Source organism: Urocitellus parryii, chromosome 14 (assembly GCF_045843805.1).
Source record: "Urocitellus parryii isolate mUroPar1 chromosome 14, mUroPar1.hap1, whole genome shotgun sequence".
Classification (NCBI taxonomy): domain Eukaryota; kingdom Metazoa; phylum Chordata; class Mammalia; order Rodentia; family Sciuridae; genus Urocitellus; species Urocitellus parryii.
In genome coordinates this window covers 51601016-51617715 of record NC_135544.1, presented here as the reverse complement: position 1 = coordinate 51617715, position 16700 = coordinate 51601016, and the positions used below count along the sequence as shown (strand labels likewise).

General features: G+C 46.5%; 1 protein-coding gene across 3 annotated transcripts in view; it reads right to left on the bottom strand.

Moving 5' to 3' along the window:
• The window catches only part of Loxl2 (lysyl oxidase like 2), an 85526-nt gene that overhangs the window by 57943 nt on the left and 10883 nt on the right, over positions 1 to 16700 (bottom strand). The gene's annotated exons all lie outside the window — the stretch shown is intronic.

Genomic DNA, 16700 nt, shown 5'->3' with positions numbered 1-16700 from the left:
GGGATGGGGCGAGTGCAGGCCGCCACTCCGCACCCTCCCTGGTTCCCACTGCTTCCATCTTCTCGCTCCCCAGGGCCAGCTCGCCTCTGGCGTCCTCCACACATCCCTACTGAACCAGCCTGCAGGGCCGTCTCCTGCCGAGGTTGGGTGGGGATCCTGACATTCTTCTGCTACCTGCCCAGATACTTTCAGGTGCCCAACTTGGTTAGATGCCTCTTAGGGTGGGGCTCGTGCATTACTGTTCTCTGGCCCCTTCATGGTAAATTTCATAGGCTCCATGGACACGTTTACTGGATGGGAAGATAGTTTGGCTCCAGGGACTGAGCTGCTAGTGGGGTGCAGGATTTGAGTACCACTCTGAAGCTGCCCGCGCTGGAGAGTCTGGCAGGTTTCTGCGTGAGCTTGCCCAGTTCTCTAGGGTAAGGCATTCCCGCTGGGCACCATGGACCAGAAGGACATGGCCTCTTTGAGGAGCTAAAGGGAAGCTTGGCATTTCCTTCTCCTTCTCTCTCTTCTCCCATACGTATCCAAACCTTCCTCTGCTCTGCTTTTGGACACCCACCCACACTTCTGATCATACCATGCCTTACATCCTGGACCATGAGGAGGGCAACCACTCCTAGGGGAGTCAGTCAAAGCCCCCTCAAACAGGCCTCAGGATTTGTCTTTAGCCAAACTGGGAATTGTGCAAGGGAGCCATCCCGAGGTCTATATCTCACCCTCAGAGCAGCCACAGTGCCCTGGTGACAATCTCCTCCTTTTCATAGTGACTATTCCTGAAGAACTCAGGAGATTAGGACCAGCCTGCTCCTGGTCCAGAGAGGAGGAAATACGCTCTCTGTGGCAAACAAGAAGAGGGCCAAGTGGCCTGTCACTAGCCAGGGAGGCAAGTTAGCAGAATGGGAAGTTAGCAAGTTAGCAGGAGCCAGAGGGTCTCAGTTTGAATCCTCATTCTGACACTTAGTAGCTGTGCGGTCTCCTGGGCAATATTTCTCCTTGCTTCAGTTTCCTCATCTACAGAATGGGGATTATACCCATATCTAGCCCACAGAAATGTTCTGAGGATTAACTGAAGGTCACCTCATAAGCACTACAGGAGCATTTGTGGTCACCATATCCAGTGGAGCCTGATTCTCATTGCAGAGGTCAAGGAACTTCCCATGCCTTGGACCTTACATCACGGAGATCTGGGGCTTTACAAGGACTGCAGGTGCATCTCAAGGAGGAGGAAGCAGAATGGGATGTGGAATCCCAAAGGGCAAAAGCAGGACGAGAAGGTGGAAGCCGCAGGGGCATCATACACTCACTGTGACCACTGTGCGCAGGGGCAGGGTGATCACGCTCCTCAGCTCACAGCATGTTACCCTGGGGGGAGGACCAAATGACCTTCCCAAAGGCACAGCCACCCAGAGCTGCCGAGCATCTGCCAGGAAGAGAGGCAGTTCCATGGGTCTAGGGATGCCCATGGAGCCCAGAGCCCTGAGGTGGGTGCCAGAGCACAGGAAGCCCTCTGTTGTCACTGGATCCCCAGCAACTCATATCCCGTGACTCACAACAAGGCCAGAAGTGATGGGGGTTTCCAAGACCACCCCCTTCAGATCACACCCTGACAAACGAGGCCGTGGCTCCAAAGCAGAATGGTGGCTTGGCCAGGCTCCCCTCCTGGCCACAGAGGCCTTTGCGGAGGAAAGGAGGCAAGTATTCAATTTCTTATTGCACACGGGAAAAAATGAAGACTGAGACAATCAGCTGCATAGTTAGTACAGACGAAGCTGGAACTGGCCACCCGCAACCTATGAAGGTGTCAGCCATCCCCCATCTCATACAAAAAATGTCAAGTTCAGCCTGGGAATCAACGCAGTGCAAACCGGCTCTTCCAGCTTCAGTTCCAACTGTACCTCCCTCCCTGTCCTCACTCCTGCCCTTCCCAACACCCCATCATGTCCACCAGAGCACAGCACGTTGGCCCCTTCCTGTCGGAGACGAGGGATGCCACAACATTCCTCTTCCTCGGGAGACCTTCCCAGGTCCTCCTCTGAGAATGAATGTCTTCTCTGGCCCCTTGAAAGTCGCATTTTGTTAATGCTTTATACTGTTGTTGTGTCTGGCTCTGCCACCAGAGCCTCAGCCCCCCGGGACAGAAACCACACCCCTCTGTCATCCCCAGAAAGCACCACGTCTGTTTCTGGTTAGGGAAGACCAGCTCGCATTCGATAAATTTTCTTGCCAAGAACAACTAGAAAAAGTAGAGAAATACTAAAAACACCCTGTCAGGCACCCCACAACAACTTTTCACTAAATCACAGGCTGTGTACATGATGGTGGCCCCATAAGATGACAACAGAGTGAAAAATACCTACCACTCAGTGACCTGGTAGCACCCACTAGCATGAAGCATCACCCATGTGCTCATGATGCCGGTGGAAACAAGCCCCTGGCTGCCATGTAAAAGCACAACGCATTCCATTATATATAATAGTTGATAATGATAACAAATGACTATGGTACTGGTTTAAGTACTTACTGTATATAGGTTTTGCAGGGGCTATTAGGGATTGATCTCAGGGGCACTCGACCACTGAGCCACATCTCCATTCCTATTTTGTATTTTATTTAGAGACAGGGTCTCACTGAGTTGCTTAGGCCTTGGTTTTGCTGAGGCTGGTTTTGAACTCGCAATGCTCCTGCCTCAGCCTCCTGAGCCGCTGGGATTACATCGTGCGCCACCACACCTGGCCCTATATATGCCATTTTGTCATTATCTATGAGTGTACTCCTTTTACTTATAAAATAAAACTTTAATGTAAAACAGAACATGGTGTCACATCACCAAGAACCTCGTGCATCTTGTGTTCATGAATCTCTTTACTGCATCAAGTGATCGTGTTGTGGGACTGACGTGTGCCAGCTGGGCGGCTGTGAGTACACTCTGTGATGTCCACACAGTGACAGAGGCACCTAATGATGCGTTTATCAGAATGTGTCCCATCGTTAGGTGGAACCTGGCCGAACTGGAAGACACTGGAAGGCTACCAAGGCAGCAAACCGGGCCAGCGAGGGCCCCGGGAGCCAATACTCCACGGGGACAGGAAACACAGTCATCAGAGGCTCATGTTTGTCTCTGCTGTTCCCTCACAGAACTTGCCAGGGGCCAAGAGGCTGAAAAGCTAAGCACAGCTCTTGGCAGCCTCCAAGGACTGACAGGACAGAAAAAATGGGGCTCAGAGCTTGCCAAGGAGCAGGGCGACTTGCTAGACAGCCCTGGGCTCCTGGATGGGGTCCCCAAATGGCTGAATGCTACAAGTTAGGGCACAGACTGGTTAGAAAGGTCTAAAATCCACATACTCAGAATCCCCAAGAAGAGACAAGAAGGAGGGCTGGGGATGTAGCTCAGGTGGTAGAGCGCTTGCCTTGCCTGCACAAGGCCCTGGGTTCAATCCCCAGCACGACACACACACACACACACACACACACACACACACACACAGCATAGTGAGGCTTCATTTCAAAACTTCATGTAGAGGCTGGGATTGTGGCTCAATGGCAGAGCGCTTGCCTAGCATGTGTGAGGCACTGGGTTCAATCCTCAGCACCACATAAAAATAAATAAAATAAAGGTATTGTGGCCATCTACAACTAACAAAATATTTTTAAAAAACATAATATAGAGAGACAAGAAAGAATGTGCAGAGGAAATATTTGAAGAGATAACGACCAAGAATTTTCCAAAATTGACAAATGCTATTAAACCCACACATACAGTTTATCAAGAAAATCACCCTGGGCACATCAAAATCCAACCACGGAAAATCCAAGACAGTCTTAATGCAACCAGAGTAGAGTGGGTTGTTAACTTTCAAAGAACAACAGGACCACTATGGTCTCTCCACAAAAATTAGGAAGCAATAAGACAGCAGCATGACATTTTCAAATGGCAGGAAAAAAGGAATTGATAATCTGGACTTACTGGAGAAAATGAAGATGAAATAAGGACATTTCAGACAAAGATGAGTGGAGATCATTTGTTACCTTAGCCATAAGGTGGAAATACTAATAGGAGACTCTTCAGCCAGATAATAGTATGAGAGCGTAGAAAGGAGAGAAAGAAACTAAGTCAGTAAATGTAAGTAAAAATTCATTGTGTAAAATGATAATGATGTCATATGGCCATATATTTTTGCATTATGGCCTGGAGTAGAGTACTCACCTAGCATAGGCAAAGCCCTGGGTTTTATCTAGCACCACAGGAAAACAAATAAAAACTGTGTGTATGCGTGCGTGTATGTGTGTGCGTGTGTGTATGTGTGTGTGTGTGTGTGTGTTTGTGATTAAAATGTATGGCAACAATAGCACAGAGGTATGTAGGAATTAAAAGGAATTGAAGTGTTTTAAGGTTCTTGTGTGATCTGAGATGTAGTAAAAGTACTATTATCTACTAGACTTGACTTTACAACAGTTGAAAGGTAAACTTGATTTTAACCTTCATGGATGGTAGCCACCATAAGAACTGCAAAACAACAACAAAAAAGTCGAAAGGTTAACAATGAAAAGGCAAATAACAAAATTATTAAAAAGAAGTACTTGATGTGTTAGTCAACTTTCTGTCACTCTGACAAAATACCTGAGAATTCAACTTATAAAAAAGAAAATTTAATTTTGGCTCATGGTTCAGAAGTTTCCATCCATGGTCAGTGGGTCACATTGCTCTGGGCCTGTGACGAGGCTGAACTTCATAGTAGGGGCACATGGCAGAGGAGGCTGCTTCACCGCATGGTAACTGGGAAGCAAGGAGAAAAACTGGTTGTGGTCCCAATTTTACCTTCAAGGGCACGCCCCCAATGACCTAACTTTCTCCCACTAGGCCCCACCTCCTAAGGTTCCATCATCTCCCAATAGTGCCATGGGCTGGTTGACCAAGCCTTTAACACATGGAGCCTTCAGGGGACACACCTAATGAATCCAAAACTAAAGTTGTAGAAAAAGTAACATAGAACAATTGTTATAAATAAGAAAAACAATAAGGTGGTGGATTTAAGTGCAAATATATTGGTAATTACATTAGATGAAATAAATACTCCAATTAAAAAGCTAATGTCAGGGCTGGGGATATAGCTCAGTTGATAGAGTGCTTGCCTCACATACACAAAGCCCTGGGTTCAATTCCCAGCATCACCGCGCGCACACACACACATACACACACACACACACACACAAAGCTAAGGTCATCAGAATGAAGTTAACAAAACAATGAGACTTTATGTTTCTTACAGGAGACAGATTAAATGTAAAAGAATGGGAAAAGATACATTATGCATACATTAGTTAAGGGAAAGTGAGTATGAAGTGAGATAAAGTTGACTACTAGAGACCAAAGGAACAATTAATGATGACAAAAGAGTCAATCCACCAAGAAGATGCAACTCTGCTGACATTGTATACAACACCTCAAAATGCATGAAACACTGACAGAATTAAAAGGAAATAATAGAACTATAATCCCAGGGGTTGACTTTACACACCTCTCTTGGTAGCTGATGGAAGAAATAGACAAGATATTTTGGCACTTGTTTTAGTCAGCTTTTTTGTCACTGTGACTAAAAGACCCAACCAGAACAATTATAGAGGAGGAAAAGTTTATTGGAGGGCTCACGGTTTCAGAGGTCTGAATCCACAGACAACAGGCTCCATTCCTTCAGGACATCATGGTGGAAGAGTGTGGCAAAGGGAAGCAGCTCACGTGGTGGTCAGGAAGCAGAGACTCCACTCTCCAGATACAAATATATACCCCATATATTCACGAGTCCAATGAAGCACTTCCTCTAGCCACACCCCACTTGCCTCCAGTCCCCACGCAGCTAATCCCATCAGGGATGGATTCACTGATCAAATTAAGGCTATAACCCAACCATTTCTCCTCCAACCCTTCTTGCATTGTCTCACACGTGAGCTTTTGGGAACACCTCACATCTAAACCATAACAGCATTGAAGATGTAAATGGCATTATTAACCAACTTGACCTGATTCTCAAGTTTCTATAACCTGTGCTCATCAACCACCAGGACAGATTTGCTTCAGGGACACCTGGAAGATTTCCCATGATGAACCCCAAGTTGGGTCATAAAACATGTCTCAACACAATCAATGAAAGATATTGTCTGACCACAGTAGAATGAAGCCACAAATCAATAAGAAGAACTAGTGCAGTGTTCATTTTTTTTGTTTTGAATAACATAACGCCATAGATTGAGTAAGTTATAAAGAAAGGAGGTTTATTTTGGCTCATAGTTCTGGAGGCTCAAGGAGAAGGGGCTGCAACTGGTAAGGGCCTCCTGCTGGCAGGACCCAGGGTGGAGGGCATCACAGGGCAAGAGTCAGGAATCACAAGAATGTCTCTTCTATTCTCTCTCCCTCTTCTTATCAAGCCACCAGGATTCAACCATGGGAGCTCCATGCTAATGATTTCATTTGATCTAATCACCTTCCCAAGGCCCCACCTTCAAACACCTTGGTCAGGTTACATTGCCTCCTTTAATACCTCACAAAGGGAATTAAATTTCAACACATGGGTCCTCGGAGGACACACTCAAGTCATATTCTAACCATCACAACTAGAAAACCCCCAAATTTTGGAAGTAATGGTTAAGGAAATGAACCTATTGCTGTTACTCTCCATCCAGCTCACCATGCCAAACTGATTGATTCTTTAGCAAACAGAGTTCCTCCTCATGAGCCCCGTGGTAGGTCTGGCGGAAGTGTTCTTTGCCTGGGCACCCAAACGATGCTGCCAATCTAGCTCAGAACGTGAACATCAATCATTGTTCATGGACTGAGGTGTCTGAGCCCAGGTGACCTGACTCTGAATTCATAAAAGGCTTTCCCTCTTCTACACAGCCCCTTTATCCCTCGTCGTGTGGATATTAAAGACAGAAAGGTCAAGAAGAATGATTTATAAACTGCTAACACAAAGTACCTCCTATGTTCACCGTAGGTCAGTTTCCAAAATCCAAAGTTCCAGTTACCCAGGGTCCACTGCATTCTGTAAATATTACATGGAAAATTCTAGAAATGAACAACTCATATTCTAAATTGTGCAGCTGTTCTGAGCAGTGTGATGAAATCTCCCTCTGTGCTGGGCCACCTACTTTGTCTCCCCAGCTGGGAATCATGCCTCTGTCCAGTGTGACCTATATCTTCCTTGTATATGCCACCTACCCAGTAGTTACCCAGTGGCTTGTCTTATGACTGACACTGTACCACAGGGCTTATGTTCAAGTAAACCATTATTTTACTTAGTACTGGCTCCAAAGTGCAAGAGTACTCATGCTGGTCATTCAGAGAAGCTGTAATGTGCCTTCTATAAAGTTTTTGACATAAAAGAAAAGAAATATCATGAGCCAAGGTTGCTAAAATCTATAATAAGAATGACTCTTGTATCTATGAAATTATGTATAAGGAAAAAGAAATTCATGCCAGAAGAAGGGTGAGTATAGTACAATAAGATGATTGGAGAGAGAGAGTGCACACATTTGCATAAATTTATTACAGTATATTATAATTGTTCTATTTTATTATTTGTTACCGTAATTTCTTACTTTGCCTAATTTAAAATTAAACTTTATCATACGTATTTATCTATAGTGGGAAAAAGCATTGCATATACTACCTGTGGCTTCAGGCACTCACTGGGGGTCTTGGAATGTATCCCCTGCAGATAAGGAGGAACTACTGTACTCCTTGGTTCTACTTCACCTGATGCAGTAGGAAACATAGTATCCTCAGGAGAAAACTGAGGCACAGACAAGGTCAGTAAGTTGCCTAAGGTTGCAGTGATGGTAAGTGTGAGCCAGGAAATGGACACAGGTGTCAGGCTGGCCCAGGCCATGGCCCTCCCTCCGTGCTCTGCTGCCCCAGCCAGCACTTGCCTCCCTCCCATCCGTGAGGGCTTCAGACACTTCCAGATCCTCTAATTTTGTTCCAGAAAGAAATGGAGAAAATGTGATCTTGCAATTTTTAAAAAGAACTCTTAATCTCTGGATTTGCATTATCTATAAATGGTTCCACCCATTTTCCTGGATTTTGTACTCTGGGAACATTCAGTGCTTTCAACGCTTAAGTCTTTCCTAGAAAAGTGCCCCTGAATTACTTGTTTCCTTTTCTGGGCCTTCTGCACCCTCCTCCAGGGGATTGTAACATAACAGATCCAGCTGCTTCTCTCTCCTTTTAAAAAAAAAAAAACTTTAGTGGATTTCTTCTCCTCTTTATTGTGAAAACTATGCAAGTTGATAATAAAAATCTGGAAAAATGCAAAGTGATAAAAGAAAGAAAATAACTCGCAATACCACAGTTGGGGGTAACCACTATCAAATTTCTAGTGTCTACTCTTCTGGTCTTTTTTCTATACTTATTTCCTTTTACAAATTGGAATTTTTTACATACTACTTTATCAAATGCTTTACACATTGCACAGTAAATGCAAACGTTATGCCCCTTCCTCCCTCCCTCCCTCCCTCCCTTCCTTCCTTCCTTCCTTCCTTTTCCTGTGGTGCTAGGGCTGCAGGCTGGGGCCTTGCACATGCTAGGCAAGCCGTCTACCACTGAGCTACACCCCCAGCCCTCATTGACTGTTCTTTCACGAGGTTATTACCCTGTATTTGGTCAAATGATACCTGTTAAACTGTTTCACTGTTATGCACCTTGTTGAAATGAATATCCTTCTTGCTGAAATTCTATCTTGGGATAAATTCCTAAGAATAAGATGATGGATCAACGCATATAATAAAAAGCCAACACTTTTGCAAAGTGTTTTAGCCTGCTTTCCAGAAAGGCAGCCAGTCTATAGCTCAGCCAGCAGTGTGTGGGTTCCCCCCAAACCTCAAAACTCTGGCTGTGACTATGTTTTCAAACTTTCTTCCATTTGATAAGCAAAAAGGGCTTGTTATTTTGTTTTAAATAGCATTGCTTCTGTTACCAGGGTCGTGGAACATGTCCCCTACCTGTGTTTCTTTCTCAGGAGATCATGGCTTCGCACCTGTGGCTACTGTATTGTTAAATTCACTTTCCACACTGGTGTCCATCCAACTTAACAGGAGGGGAAAACTGCCAGGCATTCGGTAAGAAGGGACTCTGAATGGCAGGACTCCGCTGAGCCTTGTGGCCACTGCAGCACTGCCTTCTACTGAAGACAGCAATACCTTATATCTCTTAACCTTTTCTGATGCTTAAACATCAATACAGTAATCTGCCCTTCTGGACGTCTGAGGACATGTGGATTGGTGAAAGTCACCTTTCTCTACTCCAGACCTGTTCTGTCCGTCCTTGGTCAGAGTCCATTTCAGAAAGAACTAGAAAGCCTGGCTCAAGTCAGGTCTCCATGCCCCGTTGGGAGAGTGGCTGAACTACAGGAAGATGGATCTCTTCTCAGCATCTCCGTTCTCAGGCCTCCAAGAGTGTCTCTTCCCTCTGACAGTCCAAGAAGACGCTGCGCCAGTGAAGTTGCATCATCACGCATCACGGAAATTCCAGAATCCTCGACCCTGAACGCAAGCAGAGAGCGTCTGCCAACTGGGTCAGCCCAACCCAGCAGATGAACATGGAGCATCTCTGCAGCTCAGTTCGCACATATCAAGCCAGGCTGGGGGTTCACGGCATGCCAGGGTTTGTCCCTCGAGAGGAAGGCCCACCTTGGAGAATTTCTGTTGAAACCTCTTTCAAGTGAGCTCTAGGAACTCTGCAGCAGATGGTCTTAATTATTCACACAGTGAAGCCCAGGAGTGGGTCACCAGCAGAGGGCTGGGGGCAGGATGCATAAGGACTAAGGCATTTGACGGATGGGATAAACGTCAGTGACTGCCAGAAGGAGGCTGGCCAGGACTGTAGCTTATCAGAAAGTGGTAAATTATGTCCCCAATATTTTCTCACTGGGCTTGTGACTCAACAATTGAGGATATTATTCAATTCAATTCAATCTATTTGAGGATGTGTTATTCACACAGTGGATAATAATGGAAGGTCTGCTGACAAGAGTCACTGGGGACGTGCATAGTGGCATGCACCTGTCATCCCAGCATCTCGGGAGGCTGAGGCAGGAGGATCGCAAGTTCAAAACCAGCCTCAGCAAAAGTGAGGCACTAAGCAACTCAGTGAGACCCTGTCTCTAAATAAAATACAAAATAAGGCTGGGGCTGGGGCTCCGTGGTTAAATGCCCATGAGTTCAATCCCTGGTACCAAAAAAAAAAAAAAAAGAGGCACTGGGCCCCAAGGGTATCTGAGAGACAAGATGGGGAAAGAATCCATCCTATCATATGGCTGGGACTCAGGGTCAGAGGGACTTCTAACAAACAGCAGCTGGAATCACTCCCCCTTCCCCAAGGCCTTGCGCACCCCCTGCCCTGCTCATGGTGATCTTTGAGACGGCTACACGCTCCTCCTGCTGGGGACAGTACATAGAAAGGACTAGAGTGTCAGAGTCACACAGAACTGGATTCCCATCACATTTCTACCACCCTCCTTATCTCTGTGACCTCAGGAACACTTCAGGTTTCTAAGTCTCAGTATTTCCTCTGTAAAATAAAAACTATATATACTTGAAAACAACTTTCAAAAAGGAAAAACAAGGAACACCTCCTTAAAAATGAAAGATTGCATTCTTTAAGTTCCTGACCCATAGAAGGCAGTCAGAAAAAAATCAGCGAGACTCCACCTGCAAGACTCTAGCCCAGCTTTCAAGTGTCAACTACGGTTTTGGTTGAGACTCAGCTGAATAATTTAATTTTGATCTCCAGTTTTCCTAAGTGTTATTTGGGGAATTAGGAGCTCTTCAGAATAAGCCTAGGTAGTGTTTTTCAGATCCAGTTTTTGAAATACTGTGCTTAGAAACTAGAAAGGCCCATTATTTTGGTACTGAGCATTCAACCTGGGGGGGGGGCTTTATCACTACGTTACATCCCCAATTCTTTTTGTTTTTTATTTTGAGACAGGTCTTCCTAAATTGCTTAGGACCTTGCCTAATTGTTGAGGCTGGCCTTGTTCAATCCCAGTCTCAGCCTCTCAGGTTGCTGGGATTAAAGATGGGCATTTCCATGCCTGGCTAAAAAAAGCACATTTGCAGAATACAAAATATTGGGCAAAGGCTTAATTACCTAAATAAGAAAAGCTGAACTCATTTATGCTGTATAAACCAGGTAGGTGCTAAATTATGCTGAGTCAAAGGGAAACGGCACTTCAAAAGGTCTACAGGTAAGACTCTAAGCATGGCCAACCAATGCTTGCTGGTCCTGCTAGGAGATGGGAGTGAGGCTGGTGTCAGAGGGAGGGGAAAAGGTTCTCAACCTTGATCTTACTTACTCCAGTTTTGAGTGCGTCTGAATAGTGCTATTTCCATCATCTGATAAACATCATCGGTTGGAGGACATCAGTCATCCCAAGAACTTTCCAGTACATCTCAGAATCCCCAATTTCTGTCTTCAGCAGTGGCCTCGTGCTGACAATACAGGGATACCTGAGGACACTTGATAAAGTCTTATTTAATTTTGACCCAACAGGACTCCAAGAGGAAAAGCTGAAGCTAGAATTTCCAGGGCCCTTTCCTTAGGTGACTCTCAAGGGCTGAGTTGGCCTGGGAAGGGAGGTGAAAGGCCTGCTCCCCAGAACTCAGTAGTGAGGTTTCCTTGAATCTGCTCAAATAGTTCTCCTCCTCTAAAAGCAATCTCTTCTGAATCATTTCATCATCTTCCAGAAAAGGGCACCCTGGGGCGTCTCTCTCACCTTTCTACAAAACCAAGTGAATGGCTGACTCCCCAGTATGTCCTTAAACAAAAGCACAACCCCAAACTGCGGCCTCTACCTGGGGACGCTTGATTTTGTGGCATCCACTCAAATAACGGCCAATGTGACAAACCGGTTCCTAGTACATGACCACGACTATTAATTGTCAATCGCCACAGTAATTCCTAGTCATGACAAATAAGGCAAAAGACTCCAATCACATCTGGACACTGTGGTTTTGGGTTTTCAAATCGCCCTTACCCAACCCCATCCTCATCTGATCCTCCTGACAGTGCCCTTCCCCCACACGAACACCCACACGCAGGACTCTCTCCTTCAGCAGCATCTGTAGGGCCCCCTTGTGTGCCTGGCCTCATGGGCCCCAGTGGTCAGGGGAATGAGTCACTCCTCCTGCTACTTGCTTCATACCTTGCGGCTGGGAGCTCCCAGTCATGGCCCCGCCTGCCCCAGATGTGAAGCATGGTACAAACAACCAGGCCACTTTCTAGCTGGGAGCAGTGGCCACACTGCTTTGGGCACTTGCTTAAAACAGTGGGGCTGGGAACTCAGCTGAATTCTGTCACCCAGACAGAACGCCCTGCTTCACCTCTCTACCAGACGCAGACACTCGGGGTCAGGGCAAGGAGGGGGCTGTCTTCTCCACTGGACCCTCTGTGCCTGGGACCCCTGCTGAGGTCAACAGGAGTGACCAATGGTCAACAGGAGTGACGAATGGTCCGGAGCACAGCACAGTACCATGATCCCCTCTGCGGCCTGGGAGCTGCTTCTAGCCACATGGAACATACTCCTGCACAGAAGGAGGCAGTCCTGGGTGAATGGGATGTATTTGGAGGATGCGGGAAGTGGGTGGGGGATGAGGTGGCCCTTCTGAACCACCTCAGACAAGAATGGAGACTTTGACACCAGGCTCAGCCAGGGCTGGTCCATCTGGCTTCTGGCCAAGGATTCCTCCTCAGTTCGGTCTATTTCTGGCCACAGAGCGGGAATGTTCAGAGCACAGTGAGGTGGGAAGAAGGCAGGCATACAAAGTTGAATATTTTTCAGTCTTCCAAAAAGAGGCCTTTGTTGGCATAATTTGTTGTGACCAATTGGGGTTCCTCACAGTCCATGTCTGGTTCTGGGTGGAATCTCATTTTGACCAGTCTGCTTCCCTGGGAGACTGAAGGTCCAAAACACTTTAGAATACGCCTTCTGGAGATACTGGCTTGGATCTCTTCTAGAAGAGACGTATCTCTTCAGCAGGAAGCTCATGGAGAAGGGACAGGGGAAAACCAGTCAGTACTTCAGAGCAACACAGAAACTGATCAAGACAAGGATGCCCATAGGGTTCAAATTGTCCAACCCCCAATCCCTAGGAAAAATAGAAACATAGCTCAACTACAGGATAACACATAACAATCCAAAGAACATGGCACAAGCATCCAAGATTGAACTCCGATTCCAATTTGGCTTCTGTAAACAGAGAAGCGTCTTAGTGACTTGATGGATTTCATAAGAAATCTAAGTGCCTGGTACAAAGACTGGCTCATAGCCACTGCTCAGCAGGTGATAACTAGCGTAATTTAAAATTGGGAACAATCCAGACAAAAACCAGGAGGGGCAACATTCTACCCATCAACCACTCCTAACTCACCACTTGGGCAGCAGGCTTTAACACTCCTGCTTCCCTCCCCCCACCGACACACACACTTGGAGACATATTTCCCAGAGCTAACAGCAGTAGCCAAATTGGTCTGGGTTTCTTGCCATTTGGAGGGAGACGTTAAAAGTCCACAAAAGGCAGGCAGGGGAGAACAGAAGCGAGGTCCAGAAGGACATACAAACTTGAGAGGCACTCCAACCACTGTGAAGGAGCCCAGTGTCCCCAGGGATGGGGCTCACTGGACACCTATTCCTGGAGAAGAGCCGAGAGTTGGTCCAGGCACAGTCACCGGGGTAGGGAGGGGCTCAGATGGTTGGGGTAAGATAAGTGTGATGGGTGGGAGATTATGGGAGTCCTGGGAGAGAGGGAGTGCACGACCAATTTTTCCGAGATGATTCATAAAAAAATTGACAGACACTTCAACAGCTCAGTCCTTAAGTGACACACGACCCAGCTTAGCAGGTTGCCTCAGGCAGGAGCCTGCCTTCAAATTAGGACTTTGGACACCTTTTCTGGACATTTTCCATCTCCAGAAACTGCCGGGTCACACTGTCATCTGAACATCATAACCTGGGCCTAGAATCGATTCTTCAGGACGGTGCTTCTCAGATGACCATGTTTCTCAGATGACAGCCATACCCAGAGAGTGCAGTGACAGGGCTGGCAGGTACAAACCACAACTGCACCTTGAGCTTGTCTGGAGATGTTTGGCTCCATGAGAGAGAGGGGAGGTGTGCAGCGGACAGCTTGCTCACGGCCCCAGACCTGGGCTTCTGCTGCCCGCTGAAGCATTGGCTGCCATCCAGAAGCCCAGTGAGCAAAAGCAGCAGGCACCAACTGCCACATCAGTGAAGCTGGCTGGCTTGGCTGCACAATGCCGGCTGGTAACGTGGGTCACCAGTGATCACTCATCAAGACAGCAGCCTTGGCAGGGCAGTGGCACGTACCCAGAGACCTGAAGGTTCTTATGCTGACTGAGGAGGACGGACTTTTCAGTGACCTTTGAAGCTGATCAGCACTGGTACCGATCGTAAACCTGCACTAGACATCCTTCCAAGAATGATTCTCATATTCTTGCTGTGTCTCCAGTCATGGCATGGCTCCCACTTTCAGCTGTCAGACGCCGCCCCTCTCTGGAGCATGACAAGGACTAGTCATGCATCTGCTTCCGCCTGCTTTCACTCTTTGTTATGGTGTGGATGTGAGGTGTCCTCTAAAAGTTCCTGTTAACGCAGGAATATTCAGAGGTGAAAAGATTACATTATGAACAACTGCGACCTAACCAGTCCATCTTCGTTTGAACAGACTGACTAGGTGGTGACCGTGGGCAGGTGGGGCATGGCTGGAAGAGGTGTGTCAAGGGGGCTGCCCTGGAGGGTACCTCTTCCTCGCAGTCCCTTCCTCCCTTCCCAACCCTCTCTCTCCCTCTTTGTCTCTCTACTTCCTTGTTGCCAGGAGGGGAGAAGCTTCCCTCTGTCACATTTTCTCCCTATAATGTCCTGCCTTACCTTGGGCCCAGAGCAATGCAGTTGGTTGTTTATGCACCAAGACTCCTGAGACCATAAGCCCCAATAAACTTTTCCTTCTCTGGGTTATTCTTTTTGGGTATTTGAACACAACAGCTGACCAAAACAGAAATTAGTACTAAGAGTGGGGCTGTTGCTATGACTAACTTGACCATGTGGTTCAGAAGTGGTTTGCAGGAGGAAATTTTAAAAGTTTATAGATGCAGGCTGGAAAAGTTTTACAATGTTATAAGCAGAGCTTAATAGTTGATTCTGGTGGGCACCCAGAAGACCAGAATTTTGACGGGAATGTGGACTGTACTCCTGAGGTTTCAGAGAGAAATGAGGTCTCTATTGGGAATTGGACTAGAGGTTATTCATGTTATAGTCTGGCAGGAAACTTGGCTACCTGTTCCTGTGTCCTGAGACTTTGTGTGAGGCTGAATATAAAAGTGATGGACTAATTAAACCAGCAGAGGAAATTTCAAGGCAGCGCAGCATTTAGTCAATGGCATGGATATTGTTAGAAGATTTTAGCCAGGCTTACTGTGAGAATCAGGAGCAGAAAGCAGAGCTAAAGGGTTTGTTTTTGCTTTTTGTTTTAAACTTGCACCTTGCAAAGCTGGGCAAAGAAAGCTGTATTTGTTGAAGACTTTGCAGCCTCTAAAGAGATGCTAAGTACTTTGCACAGAGACAACAGGAAAGATGGCTTGAGGGCACTTCAGGAATTTACAAGACCATACCCACTACAGGATCCAGGGCACCGAAAATTCCTTTGAAAAGAGATATGGGGGTACTCTGCTCATACAGGGGGGCTAGGGAGTTGTTTCATAGTGCTAAGCTACACAAGCACTCAGAGGCTGCATCTGTGATTCCTGGGGGCCTGGATATTGTGTGAACTGACAGCAGACATCATCCAAGTTCTGCAGGAATAAGATGCTAAACTTAAGGGGTCATGAAGACTTTGCTTCCCTTGAGATTTCAAAGGAAGGCCTAGGAGGCCATGCAAAGTGTAGCAGGATTGGAATCCCTGAAGGCTGACCCTGAGAGGGCCATATGTACAACTGAAGATGAAGCAAAGGTGGAATGGAGACCCCAGGAATCAAGAGATGCCAGCAATGGGATTATCTGCTGATAAAAACTATTGGCTAAGGAGAGAGCCAGGCTAAAAGAGAGACCAAGTGTGCTGCACCCTGCAAGGCCAATGGGTCAGGGATGCCCAAATCCTTTGGAAATAACATCTTGCAATCTTGTGTCCTAGATGCTGTACAAGTAGTTACCAGATCTATCTGCCCAGATGAGATTCAATCTTCTTTTGACCCTACCCTTTCTTGCTGTGCCCCTACTCCTTCCTTTTGAATTGGGAATGTTTACTCTATGCAACTTTATATAGGGTATAAGCAACTTGCTTTTGATTTTTATAAGGGCTCGCAGCAAAGAGTTTGCCTTAAGGCTTACAGGAGACTTTGAACTTGGACTTTGGGGCAATGCTGAAACTGTTAAGACTATGGGGCTCTCAGAGATGGACTTCATGCATTTTGCATTGTGAGATGAACATGAGCTTTTGGGAATAAGAGGCAGAATGTTAGATATTTGAATATGAGGTGTCCCCCAAAAGGTCCTGTTAATGCAGGGATATTCAGAGGTGAAATAATCAGATTATGGGAACTGTAATGTAATCAGCCACCCTAATTAGAACAGACTGACTGGTAACGGTGGTAACGGTGGGCAAGTGGGGCATGACTGGAGGTGGATCACTGGGGATGT